General features: G+C 46.7%; 1 pseudogene; it reads left to right on the top strand.

Moving 5' to 3' along the window:
- The first annotated feature begins 8,792 nt into the window (after positions 1–8,792).
- Positions 8,793–8,949, top strand: LOC142196388 (U2 spliceosomal RNA; annotated as a pseudogene).
- Positions 8,950–9,487: the final 538 nt, after the last annotated feature.

Below are 9,487 nucleotides of genomic sequence, written 5' to 3'. Positions count from 1 at the left end.
GTTTCAGGGGTAGGCAACATTCGATAAAATTATACTTACCAAGTCCACGAGTGACGGTCGGGCTGGATTCTCCTTGAAGTCTTCTCCCAATGCAGCGCCCCCGCGGCGTCTTCCGGCTGGAATTCACTCTGCCTAGGCATCAGGGCCTAGGCAGAGCCGACTGCGCATGCGCGGTCGGCTCTGCCCGGCCATACGCCTGAGTAAAGCCGACTGCGCATGCGAGGGCATGCCCGCGCATGCGCAGTCGGCTCTGCCTATGCCGGATGCCTAGGCAGAGTGAATTCCAGCCGGAAGACGCCGCGGGGACTCTGCACGGAGAAGACTTCTAAAGGTAAAAGAAGAACCAGCGTTGATTGGTAGAATGTATAGCATTCTGCCAATCAACACTGGTTCTGCATCGAACCTTAAACTTCGAACAGCTAGTAGTGTTCGATCGAACGCCTACTCGATCAAACACTACTTGCTCATCTCTAATACCTAGTATTCCAAAGGTAGACTCATTACATGGTAGTGCCTGTAACCTCAGCAGCAGTAGTCATGTGGTGAGACAAGCCAATGGTTAGAGCAATGGACTACAGATCGTCTTACGTAAGTCAATATATAGGGATTTGTATAGATCATCTTTGCAGGACAGGGGTAATAAAATAATTCTTTGGCTTGAAAGAAATCATATCTTCTTCTCTGTGTATTTTCCCCGTTGCGAAATTGTAGGACTAAAAATACATAATCACTGAGGATATAAAGATTACAGCCACACATGCACCCAGGACCTTTAGATAAGCAAATGCCACTACTACTGACTGCCCCAATAAATATAAAAATCCCAGGAGAAGAGATGAGCAAACTTTTCAAGTTTCCTTTCAGGTTTGGGTTATGCTTGGTTCACACTAGCATTTGAGTCTCCGTATGAGACTCTGTCCCCTATTACGCCTGTAGGTCTTCTCTCCCAGCAATTTTTGGCGGAATCCAGTAGGGAAACCCACCAAATCCATTAGAGTCCATAGGGTCCACAGGTTTCTGCGTGTCAGGTTTTTTTTTAAAAGTGTATATGGTTTCTTTCTTTCCGGTCCCCAAGTGGACTTGAGGGACGGAAACCCGAATGGTAGTGTGAACCTTGCTTTAGTTGGTTCGGACCAAAAACTCTAACTTTTTTGTCTACTGCAAATACAGATGTAGTAATGTCAAAGTGACAACAGCCACAGACATGGCTATGGGTAAACGGATGTTAACCAATTGGAACAAAAAGTATGTTTAAAACACACTGCACTCTCAGATATTTTTAATGCATTTTAAACTTACAAAACTGCCTTCTTGAAGCAAATGCAAATGAATAGCAATGAGTGTTCAATGAACATTTTTAGATAGGGCACACCTCTATTTATATAGCCCTGCCTCCTTTGGGTCATGACACCCACCCTTTTTGTGTGTGTTATCCCCCTTTTTCCTGTGTAGGCAAGCAATGTGCTGGCAACACCCCTTTTATGCCAATTGTAATGTGTCCCTGACTGTGATGTCACACTATTCCAAATTTTCAAGCTACAGTACATGTATTTTAACCATTCTGTAAGGGATGATGTACCTCTTAGTTCCTTGTATCTACTATAGTGCTATTCTAAGTATTTGATAGTTTGTATTTTACCACTAGATGGTAGAATCTCCTTAAAGGGACTACCCACCCCAAATTAAAGTTTCCCCTTTGCTCCAGTATGGTATTCCATGTGTCACTCTCATTCGTTACTTTTCTTGCTACTTCTTTATATATCAGACTAGGGTTGCTGACTAGGAAAATAATGTGAATCTTCATCTGGTAACATGCTTTTCTACTTGAGTCTATAGAGAGTTACTGTGTCACCCATAAGAGGTTTCAGCCAGTCACGTATGATAACATTGCATAGATTATACCACACAAGTTTCCCACAAGGGGAAATTCTTATCACAGTTATTGCTGATGGTTAGATATCACCCAGTTGTAATCCCAAATCGCAGTGCACACTCCCTGTCTGTATAGTTATGGCCTCTTGGCTTATTTTGTAGACTATAGAGGAGAAGATAATGATATACTCCCAGGTAGAGATGGTACTGTCTGTAGCTGTCCATACTGTCCATAGACAGCATCGGATTTACAGCAAAAAATAGAAAGAGCAGGTAAAATCTGTAAAACCAGATGGACTCTATTTAGAAGCAATGCATGTGCAACCTACTGCTCCATTCATATCTCTACTAGGCCCTGGAACCTAGGGGGCAGACAGACCTCTCTATAGGATCAGATGAGATCTGTATTTTAAATAGCACATGATAAGTAGGGGCCCCATTAAAAATGTTTTCATTGGACCCAAGAGTTTCAAGTTACACCTATGGTACAGTTCAAACATGGTGCCCATTCTCTCCATTGGGTTCCTTTAATGAGCCACACTTTGATAGTTAACACAGATGAACTAAGACGGCTGCCGCATTATAAACTGGTGTCTTTTCAGATAATGTACCTCTTGAAAAAAAGCAAAAAAAAATAATCACTCATTCTTACCTTCAGTTACTACTTTTGGGCCTCCCTGCAGTGTCCTATGCTCTTCTGTGACATCAACAGCCTGGGCTTAGTTCTGAGGCCTGAGATTGGGCTTCATTGGTGACCTGAGCACACCAAGCGTCATGATGCTCAGCAGTGACCCCCAGGCCAATGACATCACAGAAAAGCCCTGGATGTCACCAGCAGAGGACCAAACAATGTGAGGAGGCCCAAAAGAGGTAATGGGACATGAGTATGATTTTTTTTTTGTTTGTTTGTTTTCACTCCTCCTGGGCCTCCACCTATTATACTTTGGGGTGTGTTTGCCTTAGAGAGCTAGAAATTGAATCAATAGGTTCCCAATGTTTTGAGCCAATATAAGATGTGGTTCATTCCGATCCAAAATGAATCACTGACTCAAGATGCCGAACTGGAAATAAATCTTGAGATTTGTATTTACTGGATAACCCAAGTGAACCTGTCTGCATTTATTACAGCTATATAGAAGCTACTTTTTTGCTGCAGCCAATTTAATTTACAAGTGTCTACTGGGCATTTCTTTACTAGGTACTGCGATCTTTGTAGTAACATATACTATCTATGCTTGATTGATGTCTCTGACACCTCTTACATCATCCACTTTCCTCTGCAAACCGATGGCAACTAAAGGGCAGTGGCGTAACTAGGAATGGTGGGGCCCCATGGCGAACTTTTGACACGGGCTCCCCCCCCCCCGACCGACACCGACGCCGAAGACCTCGACCGACCCCCTCCTACACATTTCTGCGCGTTCTATTGTCCCCCATAGTGGCCCCTGCACACAGTATTTTCCCCCATAGTTGCCCCTGCACACAGTATTATCCCCCATAGTGGCCCCTGCACACAGTATTATGTCCCATAGTGGCCCTGCACACAGTATTATCCCCCATAGTGGCCCCTGCACACAGTATTATCCCCCATAGTGGCCCCTGCACACAGTATTATCTCCCATAGTTGCCCCTGCACACAGTATTATCCCCCATAGTGGCCCCTGCACACAGTATTATCCCCCATAGTGGCCCTGCACACAGTATTATCCCCCATAGTGGCCCTGCACACAGTATTATCCCCCATAGTGGCCCCTGCACACAGTATTATCTCCCATAGTGGCCCCTGCACACAGTATTATGTCCCATAGTGGCCCCTGCACACAGTATTATGTCCCACTGTGGACACCCATAAACAATTATTATACTCTGAGGACTTTTCAGACCCCAGAGTATAATAATTGGAGACCCGTGGGAATAAAAACATAAAAAACTACTGTTACTTACCTGTCCCCCGGCTCCTACGTGGTCTTCTCCGCTGCTGTCCTTGTTCAATGACGTCGGACGTCACATGACCCTGGACGCAGGCCGGGTTCATGTGATGTCAGAAAGGACGTCAGGAAGGAGGCCTGGCAGGATTGTGGAGAGGTAAGTAACATGTTTTTTATGTTTCTTACCTCTCCTGGTCCGCCAATCATTATACTCGGGGGTCCGAAAAGACTCCCGAGTATAATGATAGCAGCGGTAGCGGCTGTCACCGGGCCCCTAATGTCCCGGGCCCTGTGGCAGCTGCCTCCGCTGCTATGGCGGTAGTTACGCCACTGCTAAAGGGATATTTTGTTTTTTATTTCATTTGTTTGCCTACAGAACAGATACTGTAGTCAACATTAACCCCTAACATTTTGAAGGATTCCTATTAACATGCATACTGCTCAGAAAGGGAGGGAGTCAGGTAGAAATGTTTATTGCAAGTGAAAGATCATGGGCCACAAAGATCATGTGTAGGAGAATTAACCCTTATTTCTCCTGCACATCAAAGATCAAACATCAATGAATGTACGTTGCAGTCAGTAGTGTGGAGTTAAACAGGTAATATACTGCTACGATATGTAGATTCACATGTTCTCATAAATACATCGCTTTAACAATGCTGGTCCTTTTGCCTGCTATGTGAAATTTTTCCTCCTATTGTTTGCGCATTGTTGTCAAGGCACAGTGCCTGTATTTTTCCTTATCTAGCATTATAAAACAGAAGACTTGCTGTTCTCTGGAGAGGAGGGGGAGTTGATGTCTCTGGATTACTGTCACAGCTGTTAACAATTGGCTAATTGCAGCTTGATAATAAAGGTTTGGACTTTATGTAAACAGAAAGATTTTACTACAAGTTTGTTGTCAGTCCTGGGAGCATGTATAAGCGATTTTTTTTTTACCTCCAAACTTGTTTAATGTAATGTACATTTATATGATCTGTATTATTATAGATGTCTAGTAGAGATGAGCGAACAGTAAAATGTTCGAGGTTCGATATTCGTTTCGAGTAGCCCCTCAATATTCGACTACTCGAATCGAATATCGAACCCTATTATAGTCTATGGGGGGAAAATGCTCCTTTCAGGGGTAGGCAACGTTCGATCAAATTACACTTACCAAGTCCACGAGTGAGGTTCGGGTTGGCTCCTCTGTGCAGTCTTCTCCGTGCAGTGTCCCTGCGGCGTCTTCCGGCTCTTCATTCACTCTGCCAGGCATCGGGCTTGGGCAGAGCCGACTGCGCATGCCCACACTAGATGTACGACATGCGCAGTCGGCTCTGCCCAGGCCCGATGCCTGGCAGAGTGAATGAAGAGCTGGAAGACGCCGCGGGGAAGATGCACAGAGAAGACTTCTAAAGGTAGGAGAAGAACCAGCATTGATTGGCCGACTGTATAGCATTCGGCCAATCAATGCTGGTTATGCATCGAACTTTTACATTCGAACAGCGAGTGGTACTCGATCGAGTACGAGTATTTCGAATACCGTAGTATTCGATCGAATACCTACTCAATCGAGTACTACTCGCTCATCTCTAATGTCTAGTAATCATAATAATCGCTCATACGAAAGGCAATGTCTATATCTGCTGAAGTACTTCAGTGTCCTGTCCTGACCAACAGTCAGTCTTCTCACCAGCTTGTGGAAGAATACAGGAAGTGAGAAGAGACAGCAGGCAAACGCATAAGTCTCCATTAGAACACAGAACATTTAAAAAAAAAAAAAATGCCAAAATGCTAGGAGACAATTAGAGATAAATTTACATTTGGTGCTGCAATTGTTTAAAGTGTTTTAAGGTATGATGTATTACTGGTGGAACACATGGTAATGTTCAGCAGGGCCAAATTAGCAATACACTTTGTTTTCTAGTTGGGCGAGTCCCTTCACTTGCTAACTGTGGGACACTCTCCTGCACAGTCCTGCATACATCCATGTATGTATAGATTGTAGTACATGACAACTCTGACTCCACATATACAGATGTAAACTGCACCTTACTGTCCACATTCAGCTTCATAGGGGTTGGTCAATTGGTGGAAAATAAGGAGGAATTTCTCTTCATTTTTCGGCTGAATGGAGAGTATTGACAGTCCGTCGCGGCTTATGCTAGGTTCACACCTGCGTTCACCTGTCCGTTCTGAGCTTTCCGTCTTCTGCATGCCAGAAGTCGGAAAGCTCAGACCGGGTCCAGCCGTGAGCGGCGGTGAGCGTTTTATGCTCTCCGCCGCGAAACCGGATTTTTTAATCCGGACACAGAGTACTGCATGTCCGACTCTGTGTCCGGATTATAAAACCCGGTTTTGCGGCGGAGAGCGCAAAACGCTCACCGCCGCTCACGGCCGGACAGCTTTCTCACCCATTCGAATGAATGGGTAAGAAAGCCTCCTGCAGGTTTCCGTCTCCTGCTCTGGTTTAGGGCTCGTTCACACGGTGTAACGTGCCGCGAGATTTGGCACGTGTACGCCGCGTGACCCTTTGCGTGCCGTACACGCTCCTATTGAGTTCAATGGGAGCGGGGATCGTATGCGCCGCGCTAGTTTGCGGCCGTGAATAAATGCACGGCCGCAAACTAGCGCGGCGCATACGATCCCCGCTCCCCTTGAACTCAATGGGAGCGTGTACGGCACGCAAAGGGTCACGCGGCGTACACATGCCAAATCTCGCGGCACGTTACACCGTGTGAACGAGCCCTTAGGCAGGAAACGGAAACCTGAACTACGGAGAGGAGAACGCTGATGTGAACGAGCCCTTACCTGTGCTGATTAGACCCAGATGAATGGACCTAATCAGCGGGGAGTCTTGAGCCACAGACTTTATGGCTAAATCAGCAACAGCATCTGTGGCAAGATTAAGAAGGGTACTTATTTTTTCAGTGTCCTGCTGCGATTTCTGCCTTCCATTAAAAACGGGAGGAGGAATCTGCTGCTGATTTCTGGTTGCAGGTGATGATATATGCAGTAACTGCACGGAGCCACGATATAAAACAGTTTAATAAAGAAAGGAGGGGAAGGGAATGAGAACTGGAGAGAAGGTAAGAAATAAGTGTACAGTAGCTAAGCAAAATGTATATCTTCAATATGACAGTGCGCACAACAGATTGTGGTAGTTACCCCTCTAGTGTCCTTAGTTAGAACCTGCATGCATTGACTAAGAGAGGCCTCTCTTAAAGTAAGTCAGTAACAAGGTGCACCGTATCAATCTTCCAGGCAGCGGCCTGCTTTATCTTCCAGGCAGCGGCCTGCTTTATCTTCCAGGCAGGGGCCTGCTTTATCTCCGAGCACACAAAGCTGCTTTAAAGCTTGACCGAGCTGTATGGCCCCTCACTCTACTCACACTCCAACATACCTCTCTTTACAAGCTGACACAAGGCAGGAATAGTGAAGTCTCTCAGGGTCCTTGTTTATCAAAGGAAAGTCCTTAATGGGCACAGCAACCTGCATCAGGTCCTCTTAGCATGACATGTTTCTCCCTCTGCACGCAACTTCCTGTTTTCACATGCTTATCCTCCCTAGAACATACAATTTTTCTCTGAGCTGTAGGGAGGTTCTTTTGTGAATAGCTTTGCCCTCCAATTTAGTCTTTCGGCAGTAGATGGCAGCAGAAGATCAGACAAATGACACAGTTATTCCATAAGCCCCTTACATGCCCATCCTCTTTGACATTGGCCGTCCTAGTCGATACTTTCCTCGGACGCCCTACATAGGGTCATGCGAAAGCACCCTCTGCTCGGCCTCCCAACCTGGTGTTTGGGGGTCATTAACTTTGTAATCAACCCTATTAACAGTGTACACAAATTCATCTGCCAAGTACCTTTCAGGGGGAATACCAGCATTGGCCCTCTCAGTTCTACATGGAGCCATGGCCACTTCTCTCGTGGTCTGAGCCATATCAGGGGTCACAGCATCCTCATTGCTGGCTCTGGCAAAGGTCAGATCATCCTCTGCAGGGGTGGCACCTGCATCTGGATTAGATGGAGGAACGAGGCTGCCTTCAAGATTTACATCTTCTGGTTCTCCGTCAGGCGATGCTTCCCAGTCTACTGGGTTGGTTGGTGGCTGCCACCATTCTTCGTCTTCAAAGCCCACCTCAGTACCCCAGTTTAAACTGGGGGTAAAAAGAGAGGGACATTAAACTGGAGCAACTGGAGCTACTCCCATGTTTGTCCTCTTCCAGTTGCCCCCAGTTTAATTTCACTCTCTATATGCCCCTCCAGTTTAATGTCCACTCCTCCATTTGTCCCCAGTTTAATGTTACCCTTAATCTGCCACCAGCTTAATGTCCCCCTCTATATGCCATCAGCTTTATGTTCCCTTTCATCTTCCACCAAGTTAATGTCCCCCCTCAATCAGCTGCCCCCAGTATAATATCCCCATCAGCTGCCCCCAGTTTAATTGCCTTCCTACATCTGTGACCAGTTTAATGTCAGTCCAGGACAGCTTGTCCTGGACTGGCTTAGGTCAGTAAAAATGCCGCCCACCCCCCCCACCCCCGGGGCCCCGGCATAGCGCTGCTTCAGGTCGCCTCATGAGAGGTGCTGCGCTGAGGGAGCGCCCTCTATTGGTTTGCTTGACTGAGACTCTGTCTTCCTAATTACATCATGGAAGATAGACTTGCACATTCTCAGTGAGCGCCCTCTATTGGTTTGCATTCTTGAGGCACTGGCTTCCTAATTACTTCATGGAAGTCAGATTTGCATATTCTTCCCATGTTCCTTTGCACAGTGGAGCGCTCATGGCTTAATAAGACTCCACAGACCTAAATGGTGATTCTCTCCCTATGGAGTGACGATATCCCTCAACCTTATTACAAAGAAGTACATTTCACTCTTAAACCCTGCAGCATTTCGGTAAAAGCATAGCGTATTTTAAAAGAGCCTGGCAATGAGAGAAGTGTCCATTGGGTGGCTCTCCTGTGAAGAATCTCTGCCTGGCTTGGCTTGATTGACATTTCTCTCCCTCGCTTCTCGGCCTTTTGGCTAAGATCAAGTGTAGTATCTGTTCTTATCAGAAGCAGAAAGTAGCTGGGGGATGATAATCAGTTCCGCCAGTGGTTTTGGCTCCGGCCACTGTAGGGGACTGATGAAGACTGCTGACGCTGGCAACACGACCACTTGGCACCTCAGTGCCATGGATCTTGGCTGGAGGGTCGGGAGGCGCTCGAACGCCTCTTGTGTTGTCCACTCAGCCCCCGAGGTGCCTTAATTCACTGGGCGTGGGAAACCCACTGAATAGGGCACATTGCATGGCACAAGCAAACACCTTTTCTGAGCACCCACTCCCTATGCCTGGTTTACCAGTGCGGGGAAATTTTTTATAGATCCGGCGGTGAACCGGGCCTTGATTGGCACTTCACCTATTGTTTACATGTTTTTCACCTCTTTTGTTTTTTTGTGTTCGACGAAGGGATGGTCGTCTGGAGGTGAAGTCTGTAATGGGCTTCCCTCCTGTCTCTTGTTGATCCCCCCTGGGTAGACTGGGGGGGACGCAGATCCGTTGGTCTGGGTCCGGGAGTAACCTTGGTGGTGGCAGCCCTAGGTGAAACCGGACTAAGGTCAGCTCTTAGTACCCTGGGTGGTGGCAGCCCCAAGGGGAAAAGGGCAGTTGAGGGCTTTCGGCTTCGGCTGTTAGCCCACTGATACTCGACTCCGCTC

This window comes from Leptodactylus fuscus, chromosome 2 (assembly GCF_031893055.1).
Source record: "Leptodactylus fuscus isolate aLepFus1 chromosome 2, aLepFus1.hap2, whole genome shotgun sequence".
NCBI lineage: Eukaryota > Metazoa > Chordata > Amphibia > Anura > Leptodactylidae > Leptodactylus > Leptodactylus fuscus.
This window is presented reverse-complemented; position numbering and strand designations above follow the sequence as displayed.